General features: G+C 38.6%; 1 protein-coding gene across 3 annotated transcripts in view; it reads left to right on the top strand.

Moving 5' to 3' along the window:
- The window catches only part of Tle4 (TLE family member 4, transcriptional corepressor), a 150,010-nt gene that overhangs the window by 4,599 nt on the left and 135,846 nt on the right, over nucleotides 1-9,565 (top strand). The gene's annotated exons all lie outside the window — the stretch shown is intronic.

Here is a 9,565-nt window from a genome sequence, read left to right as displayed (position 1 = left end):
ATATGTATGTATACACACACACACACACACACACACACACACACACACACACACACACACACACACGTACATGTAAAATGCTATTTAGCAATAATTCCTCCAGGATGCATTTCTTTGAAGTCATCTTCTCATGAAGGACTGCGGGCCTCATCAACCATTTCAGAATAGATAGCATGTATATTTGCCTGCTGAGAAAGAAGTGATGGACAATTTTCTGTTTTCCATGCCTTATTTATTTGTGGTCAGGGTAATGTATGTACTTTCTAAGATTAAGAAGTGTGAGATGACCAGGTCATCAGGCTGTAAGGATTCTTTTAACTTAGTTATTCACTACATAGTCAGAATGCACCCATATTAGTAGTTCATTAAAATACATCTCTTGGACAATAAAAGCAACCAGATAGTATTTGAAAAAATAAAGTTGGGAAAATTACAACAGTATTTACATTGGTGACTTTATTTCAAGTTCTGTTTTACTCTGTATGCTATTTGGTTGTACTGATGTTAGCATATTATATATGGTATATGATAATACATGTTGGAGTTTGAATGGCACATACTTAAATTTATATTTTAGTACCTTTGCCATTTCTGTTTAGGTTAGTAATACAAATACTGCTTAAGTAAAATTTATCCAGATTATGAGTGGACTCCCTTTAGCAATACCTCACAGGAATACTGTTACCTGATTACAGTCTGGATCTTGTAAATACTTTTGTTTGTTTTTATATACCTTCCCAGAACTAGTTTCTCTAAAGAATGGACGTGGTGAATGCCCCTCATTTCCCCCTTTGTATCCTTTCCTCCCCTGACCACTTAGTCTCACTTAGCCTCTGGCTTTCCTTGGGCCATCTACACCTGGAAGGGTCACATATCTTTGCTTGGTGTTGGGTAGATGTGAGTTCCTTTAAGTTTACACATTTTATATGACTATGAATTTTGTCATCTTCTTGTCCAGCTGGCCTCAAATGCTATCCATTTAAAACCGAGAAGAGTACACTTTGCCTCCCCCTCCTCTTGCTTTTGAATTCAATCATATCAAGAATCCCGAGGGCAGTTTATCACATTATGAAACACAGCCAGCCCTGCAAACCACCTACTTCTTCTATTTTCTTTCTTCCCCGCCTTAGCGCAGAGGCAGCCCTGTCTTTGCTTTCCTAGGCAGACAGCCTTACTCTCTCCTAGCCGCTCTTCCAGATGCGCTCGCTGGATACCCTTGTAATGGAAAGGAGCAATAATGCAAGGAAGTTGCCCCGAGGCATAATTGGGCCTATTTCTCAACGGTTTAGGCTTATTCACTTATTAGATTTGTGTCTCAAAGGGTTCAAGAGTAAGAGTCCCAGGAGGCCTCAGAAGTACCCTAGTAATTGGTGGCCCCGATATTTGAAACCCTTGTGTATTTTTTTTTTTTTTTTCCGTTGTTGTTGTTAATATTCCTGTGTTCCCATTCTTGGCTGCAGCCAAGCCAGCCACACAGAGTATTTTTAGAGGAATTTTTCACTGGGATAGAAAATGAAGGTTTTGAAGGAGCCATGACTCCGTGACTTAGCAAATGGATAAACAGTGGTAAACAGGGAGGGTCCCCATCCTCCCCCTCCCCTTAGGTGATGCTCATCATCAGTCGCCCTAGGTTGATTCTGATAGAGAACCATAAAATGAAACCTATGGGGAATTTGTCATTCTGAAATGAAAGCTAATGTAATTAGTACCAATTAAAGTACATTTAGTAAATTGGATTTAATCTTAATTAAGCCTGCGTAATGTTGCCAATTTTTAACAATTATGTTTGAGAACATAATTAATTTAAATTTTGGTAACTGAGTAAATAGCATTAGTCTGGTAAAATTAGTGGATTTTTTTTTTTTTTAAAGGGAAACTCAGTGACATGACATGGAATTGGAGCATAAAATACGAATGTAATTTTTAGTAATCTTTCCTAGGATTGAACAGATGAAGCTGGGGGAAAAACATCCGGAGAAGTTCAAGTGGAATGTTCTAGGGCACAGTGGGAATTAGTACTTTTCCATTGTCTTCAGTTTTAGCGTGAATATGGTCATGATAATTAGGACCTGATTAGAAATGGCCTGGAATTCATTCTGATGTCTTCAAAGTAGAGTTTTTAAAAATCAAAGAGCATTGATTCCTTCAGGATTTCCCTGTCTACAGGGCTTTGCTTTGGACAGAGCGGTTGGTCCAGGGTTCTTGTTACTTTGTTCTAAACCTTTATATAGTGTGGCTTTGGTTGGGTCAGTGACCCTGGGCAGATAGGGTGTTGTGTGCAGTTGATGCCACAGCTAGATGCTTGCAACTCTCTAATGGAAGAATTCCTCTCTAATGGAGTCAGACTCTGGCTGTTGCCACTCTGAAATGTGAATATTGAATGTAGATTAGGAGTCATTGATGTGTGAAGTCAACCTGTAGAAATGAAATAGGTGAACATACTATGTTGTAAAAAGTGGGGATGAGAGTAATTTGCAATTTCTTCATTGTGTGTTTTATAATTGGAAGATCTCTTCTAAAATTTACTTGCTTGGTACATGAATTTTAAAAACTGTCAGAAAACCTTTGGAATTTGTTGACACTTAAAATCTAAGTATGCAACTTGCACAATTATATGAAAATAGATGTTTGCCATGTGTACATATTCTTGTGTGTAATTTTTTTGCCCTTAAGCAACAAAAATTTTATTTCATCCCAAGCCATGCAAATTTCATTACAAGATGTGGGCCACAACCATTTGAGTGCTGCTAAAATATTAATTGAATAGAAATGAAAGGCCTTGCCAACTGATAGGATATCATAATCATAGCCTCTTTGGTCAGTGGTAAATGATGATAAATGACATTAGGAACCTTTTAGCAAACTGTAATAACTACAAGGGGGGAAGCAGTATGGATTTGCATTATATCTGATACCCTCTAGTACCAAGTGGATTGCCAATACTGCTTGTTTAGCATTTTCTAAGGGCAATAGGATATTGATTTCTGACTTACAAGGAACAGCTCTATTTTCACCATTGAAAAGTATTGCAGGTTGTTAAGAAGAAATTGACTTGAAGAGGCCGACTGCTGCCCATCATGGAGCAAATAAAGCAAAACTGCCGAAGCATGGTGGAGCAGCGAGACGGGCCCTCAGCAATTTGTTGCTATTAATTTACCATGCTCGACAGCAAATCAATCGGCATCTACTTCATCTGCTGGAGAAAATGCTGTCCAGGGCAGATAAAAGGCTCGGCATGGTACAGAGAATAGACTGGCTTGGCCAAAAGGAGGCTGCAGTTAATGTGTAAATAAGTGAAATCAAGGCCACTGTTGCAGGGGAAGCAGTTGTTAATTAGTTTGGTGCTTTTTAGTGAACTATTTAGAAAGCAGTCTAGGATTTGGAGAATAAGGAGGGATTTAGTGAGGTTGAAGTAATATAGGACTGGCTTGACATTCCAGCCTTCAGTGCACTTGATTTTAGGGTGCAGTCATTTTATTTGAGGACATCACTTGTAATGGAAGTTAAATTATTTAAAGTTCTGTGTAGAGCAGATTTCTCTTAAGATAATTTTGTCGAGGGTTATTAGTGATATCTTAGATCTTATATTGTATATGTTTATATTTGAAAGAATGCCTGGAGAAGCATGTGTCTGAGTATGTAGATAAAAGTAAAAATTTTAAATAGTGGCTTCTTTTCTGAAACGAGTATGGTTAAACTTTTGCATATGTGTACAAGGGAAGCATTATCAAAAGTGGGGTGTTCTATTTGAAAATAACATGCTAATGATAAGTTTTGCTTAAAGAACTTTCTTGTGTTTCATATACATTAAGGAATAATCTCCTGTTGGGCGTGGTAGCATACACCTCTAATCATCGCACCTGGAGGCAGAGGCAAGCCTCTTTAAATTTGAGGGCAACCTGGTCTACAAAATGAACAAAGATAGATACTTCTGGCTACTGGGCTGGTTTTAAAGTTTTAAAGTTTTAAAGAGGCATACAAATAAAATTCTGATGCTTAAACATAAACTCCAGCAGGAAGAAAGAAAGGAAAGGGGGCTCATGTTTGTTCCTGTGCTTTTTGTTCTCCATTGAGATTTGAAGCTTTAAGCAGCATTTTATAATTTAAGATTACTGATAATCTGACTAATATTAATGAAATAGAGGTTTATGGTTTTGTTATATTTTGTTTTACTTACGTCTTTGATTTGGATGTTTTAGAGGAGGGGCAACTTTACTCCTATGTAGTAACTTTAAATGGGTGTAAATTTAAGTTAAGATTATTTTCCCCCACAAACTGCCTGAGGATCCATCATTGTGGCAGTTTCTTGGGCTAGACCTAGGAGCCTTTCATGCTCTGCAAGAGGGCCCAGAGGTGAAATTTAACCACTAGGGTGTGTATATGTGTTAAGGGGACTATTTTCTGAATTCTTTGTGTTCTTCTTTTCTTTCTTGTGTAAGAGTTTTATTTTTGAGGTACCATAGGAAAATATCTATAGAATTGTTTTTTCACCTTTAGTTGTGATTGTTGAGTTGGAATTAAGAGTTTCCGTCCAATAGGAGTGAACATTTATTATATATCTGGAATGTGCTTACCACAGATCTGGGCATACTGCCAAAAATCTTTAATTCTTATAAAGATCCCAAGAAAAGGATTATGTCCAATCAAAGGATGATTAAACAGGGTCAGATCTGTTCATGGTGATATAGTAATAGGTGGTAGGTTGGAGTGGATTGCCTAGAAGGCTGCCTGTTAGGAAATGGGTGGGCCATAAATTAGAGATTCAGGCTGGAGCTCATTGCTGGAATGGAGAAGCCCTTGGCTACTAGAATAAACTTTGATATCTGCCTGTGAGCACCTGAACTTTGGACTTCCACCCCCAAACCCCTTGACGAGTCCAAGGCTGGAACCATTCAGGATAGCCTCCCTGTCCAGGCTGCTTCAGTTGGTGGGAGGTCCTGGATGGCTTTTCCCTGCTCTCTCACTTGTCAGCAAGCAAAGCTACTTGCTGCTGCTTGTAAGGAAATTTTGTCTTCTCTCCAGGCTGCATGTTTGTTTATTTACTAAGGGTTCTTCTGTTTAATTTATCTTTTCCTGTGGCTTCTTAGACTGTCTGAAGACAAGGGGGCTGTTTGTTAATCATCACCTCAGGGTTTCTGAAGGGGGAAGCTGGGAGGGGAAAATGTGATGTTTTGTGGCCTCTTTGTAGTTCAGAAAGAGGTTCTTAGATGCAGGAAATCACACAACTCAAACTTTTAAATGAAGGCAGATGGTTTGCTTTTCCTGCTGAGAATTTCTTTGTAGCATTCAAAGATATATTTCCTACTCACTGCTTTGCAGTCTCTGCTTCTATTGTTTATTTTACTTATCATTTTGATTGACAAATTTGTATTTAGGCAGTATAGCTCTGAGCTGTGTTGGACTAATGAGCTAGACAAGAGTGAACTGCATCTTAGATGCTTTCTCTGTCTCAGTGAAGGTTCACGGCTACATTTCTCATTTAATTTTACTTTTTTTTTCCTTTGCCTTAGACAGTAGTTAAAGGCAGTTGGTAATTATATGTTAAACATCTAGAAGTTCTTTATATTTGCTTTTAATGGGAAACTTTTATTATATATCATATATGATAGCCTGGGTTGTGACTTTGGGTTAATAATGATTTGCTAGTTACTGAGGGAAAAGGAGATGTGATTTCTAAAACGTAGTTTCCTTTATCATTTTCATACCTTCTTTTAAAATGTTCTACAGGCAGGCAACCAAATCTTCATCAATTTGAGGTCAGTCTGTTTTACATGGTGAATTCCAGGCCAGACATAGTGGGACACTGTCTCAAAATTAAATTAATTAACTAATTAATTAAATAAAAAGGGGGGTGGAGAGATAATAGAGTACTTAAGAGTGCATACTGCTCTTGCAGAGGACTGGGGTTCTGTGCCCAGTACCCATATCAAGCTCATAACTACCTGTAACTTCAGTTCCAGGGGATCTGACCCCTGTCTTTTGACGTCTGGTTATGTGCAGTTATGTGCATCCATCTGTACACACATACACATACAATTAAATTAAAAAAAATATAGGAAAAAGAAACTATTTCATTCTGGTAATAGAGACATGCTAGGTTATCAGTTTTGCAAAGTGTGAGGCAGCACATTTAAGCATGGATACTGATTTACATTGAGGACAGTTTGTAAGGGTTAGGACTTCTTTAAAAGTCAGTACTCTGAAGACAGTTTATGAAATTGTTAGACTAGGGGAAGGAAGGCCTTACAAGTCTTAGCCAAAGTGAAAGATAAAGCTGTTTTGACTTTGTCTTAGTATCAGCTGTCAGTGGGAGTTGCTTTCTGCCTGTAAAGAGGGATTTAGCTGGCCTTCATCGCCACAAATCTATATGCCCTCTCTGTTTTCATTGGAATTGACCCACAGCACTGATGCCAGACTTTTGCTATTTCTATATCACAGAGCCATGACTTATCTTCAGAGAGCTGCAGTGTGTAACCTGTATACCATCCAGGGGCAAAGATAGGTTTTCTTAGCTGGTTTGTCAAAGAAGCAGAATGGTAAAACTCCAGGTTACCCTTTAGGTACTCTGTCCTCTGGGAGATGAGTTGTCTTGTTATCTTTAGGTGATTTTTTTTTTTTTTAACACTCATAAATACATATGGATTTGTATTGTGTAAGGGCTTCTGCATCTTAGAACAAGGGCGGCATAACTTCTCTCCACCCTGTGTTGGCTGACTGCAAGGGCATTCAGAACTCTGCAGGGCCCTCCCTCTTAACTGCAGCCACCTAGGAAAGTGAGAGGTTGGGAGGCAGATTAGCAGTAATTCTTTAACATTGCTGCTAGTTTCTTTTCAGACAAGATCTCACTATGTAGCTTTGACCAGACATGAATTCTTTGTTTCTTTCTTTATTTTTTATATATAAGTACACTGTCGCTGTCTTCAGACACTCCAGAATAGGGCATCAGATCTCGTTACAGATGGTTGTGAGCCACCATGTTATTGCTGGGATTTGAACTCTGGACTTTGGAAGAGCAGTCGGTGCTCTTACTCATTGAGCCATCTCACCAGCCCCCAGACATGAATTCTTAACCCCCCTGTCTCAGGCTCCTGCATACTGGGATTACAGGTGTGAGCATCCACATCTGATTTTATTATTTTCCAACTCTATATTCTGCTTTGAAGGATTGTAGGTTCTTTTGGTTAGAAAGGCCTGGAAATACATCTGGAAAGAATAGTGAGTGCAGTTGGAAATTAAAAACACTAGTACCTTTCTTTGCACAGAGCTTAAGGCATTTTACATGCTCACTTCAGTGATCTTGATGTTCCTGTAAATCGGGTAGCAAGTTCAGATCTGTGTGTTTATTTAAGTAGCTTCTGTCAGTAATGTGCCCTACAGTTTGCTAAGCAGTGTCGTTCCTCTGGCCTCCTTTAACAGATGACACTAAAGCTTAAGGGCTTAAGAGACTAGCCTGGTGTGACTGTCAGGAAGGATCAGCACATGGGTGGGGATACTAGAGTTCACAAAGGTCAGTGCCTAGGCCTGAGGTCACATAGGAAGTCAGCGGTTGGAGGAGAAATAGTTTAACTTCCCTTCTGGAGTTCTCACTATTAGCCTGACCATTTTTAAAATAACAAATGTGCTTTTTTTCCTGTCCTGTTCTTGGCTTTCTGCAATAAGAGAAGTAAGGTACCCACAGGTGGCAGCCCGTGAGTGAGAGATCTGATATGTGTGCTTGTGGTGAAGTTCAACTGTTCCCCCTTCCCTCCACCCTTCAGTGTCCATGCCCTGCCCAGTAGGAGGCTGGGATCAGCAAATTGAAATCCAAAGCTAAGATCCACTTTTAGCAAAGTGTTTAATCAAACTGGCTGCTCCCTCATTCCTGAACCATGCCACACAAACAGGCTGTTCTAGACACACACTTGTTTATTGCCCGTTTCCCCTTCTCATCGACCATGTAAGCTCCACTTTTAGAAGTGCTTTCTGCAGCACACCTGATATGTCAGTGTGCTGGTGCCATGGGATAGTTGGAGAAGGAGAGAGCACTTGCATTCAGGTTGTAGTTAAGACTCCCTGATTAGTATTTTTCTCAGGGTATATTTGGGTAGCAGAATAGATAAGCAGTACTGAACCTTCAAGTATAGCATTTCTTACTAGTGAAGTTTGTAGGAAAATGACGTGTGGAAAGAGGAAGTGAAAACAGCTGAACATGGGGTTCAGGAATGAGAACTGTTACAGTAGAATGTGTGTATTTTGATGTGATCAGTCTTTTAAAGTTGAAAACTGGAATCGTTTTGAATGGAATTTAAAATTCACTTTGAACACTCTTTACTAGTCACTGTATATTTTTGAAATGTTCAACTATTAATAACTGTATATGTGGCTTGAATGTATGTGAGGAGATATTGATCTTCACTGTGGGGGGTTAGCTAACTTTCAAATCTTTTTAGAGATGACTGAGGAATTTTTGAGATGAGAGTTTAAGTAGTGAGATGGAATAATGTTGAAAGATAATTCTAATAATAAGCAAGTTTCTACAAATTATTGTTTTGGTGGTTTTTTCCCTAGTAACCTTATGAAATGACAGAATTATTATTTACTTTCAGCTAACTTTCCAACCTGTGACAAGGCAGAGATACAGAGAATTTAAATAACTGCAATAGGATCTCCCAGATGTTTTGTTTTGGTTTTGAGGATATAACAGGCTTTGCAGCTTGGAGACTAGTGCTCTGTTCCTGAATACACTCAGCACAGAAAGTTCCCTGTAAAAATTTCTCTTAGTTTTTGAAATTTATAATTACCTGTTAGTCCAAGAAATGTGTATCTGTATAGATAATACTTCATATTTTGATGCTTTGTCCATCTCTAAGCCTCAATAATATCAGAATTATCCCCATTCTGTTTATGAGTAAACTAGAGCACAGATGAAGCTCCATAGTTAATTAGTAGATGGTTTGGAATGTTTTGATTCTCTTAGGATCTGTGTTCAGGCTAAAGTAATGTTCATGCACGGTTAGTTAAAGCAGCTATAGTCAAATATGTAGATTAAAATGCTTAAGAGCTGATTTAAAGTTGTCAGGTTTTGTATTTTTCCTTTGGCATGTACTGCTTGGATTTCAAAGTTGTATGCATTACAATGTGATTTGCAATAATTTCTCCACAGGATAAGTGTGCAAAGGGGTGTATGCAGGAGTTTATTAACTATTGTATAACTAGCCCTAGGGATTACTTCCTGAAGTCTGTGTAGATGCTGCTGCTCTCTAGCTGAGGTTTATCTCATGGCACTTGGGGGTTGGGGGGAAGGATATGGCTGACAATGAACTCAAATCCTTGGATCTTTTGTGCCTGGTCTCACCAGGAGTCTTTACTTAGGGAAAGTTTAGACTATTGAACTCCCGAGCTTACCGAGCTTATGATTTTAAACAAATGACAGTGGTAAATAAAATAATAGAGAAATGTTAAATCTTGGCTTTGTGATTCAAACACTTAGCAGCGATCAACTTCTTTCATGAACAGTATAAAGTCACTGCTATGTTTTGTGTGTTCCCGAGTTCCTGAGGTAAACTTACTTTTTTTTTTTTTTTTT

This window comes from Mus pahari, chromosome 1 (assembly GCF_900095145.1).
Source record: "Mus pahari chromosome 1, PAHARI_EIJ_v1.1, whole genome shotgun sequence".
Lineage (NCBI taxonomy): Eukaryota > Metazoa > Chordata > Mammalia > Rodentia > Muridae > Mus > Mus pahari.
Note: the sequence above shows the minus strand (reverse complement) of the source record. Positions and strands in the feature narration are given on the sequence as shown.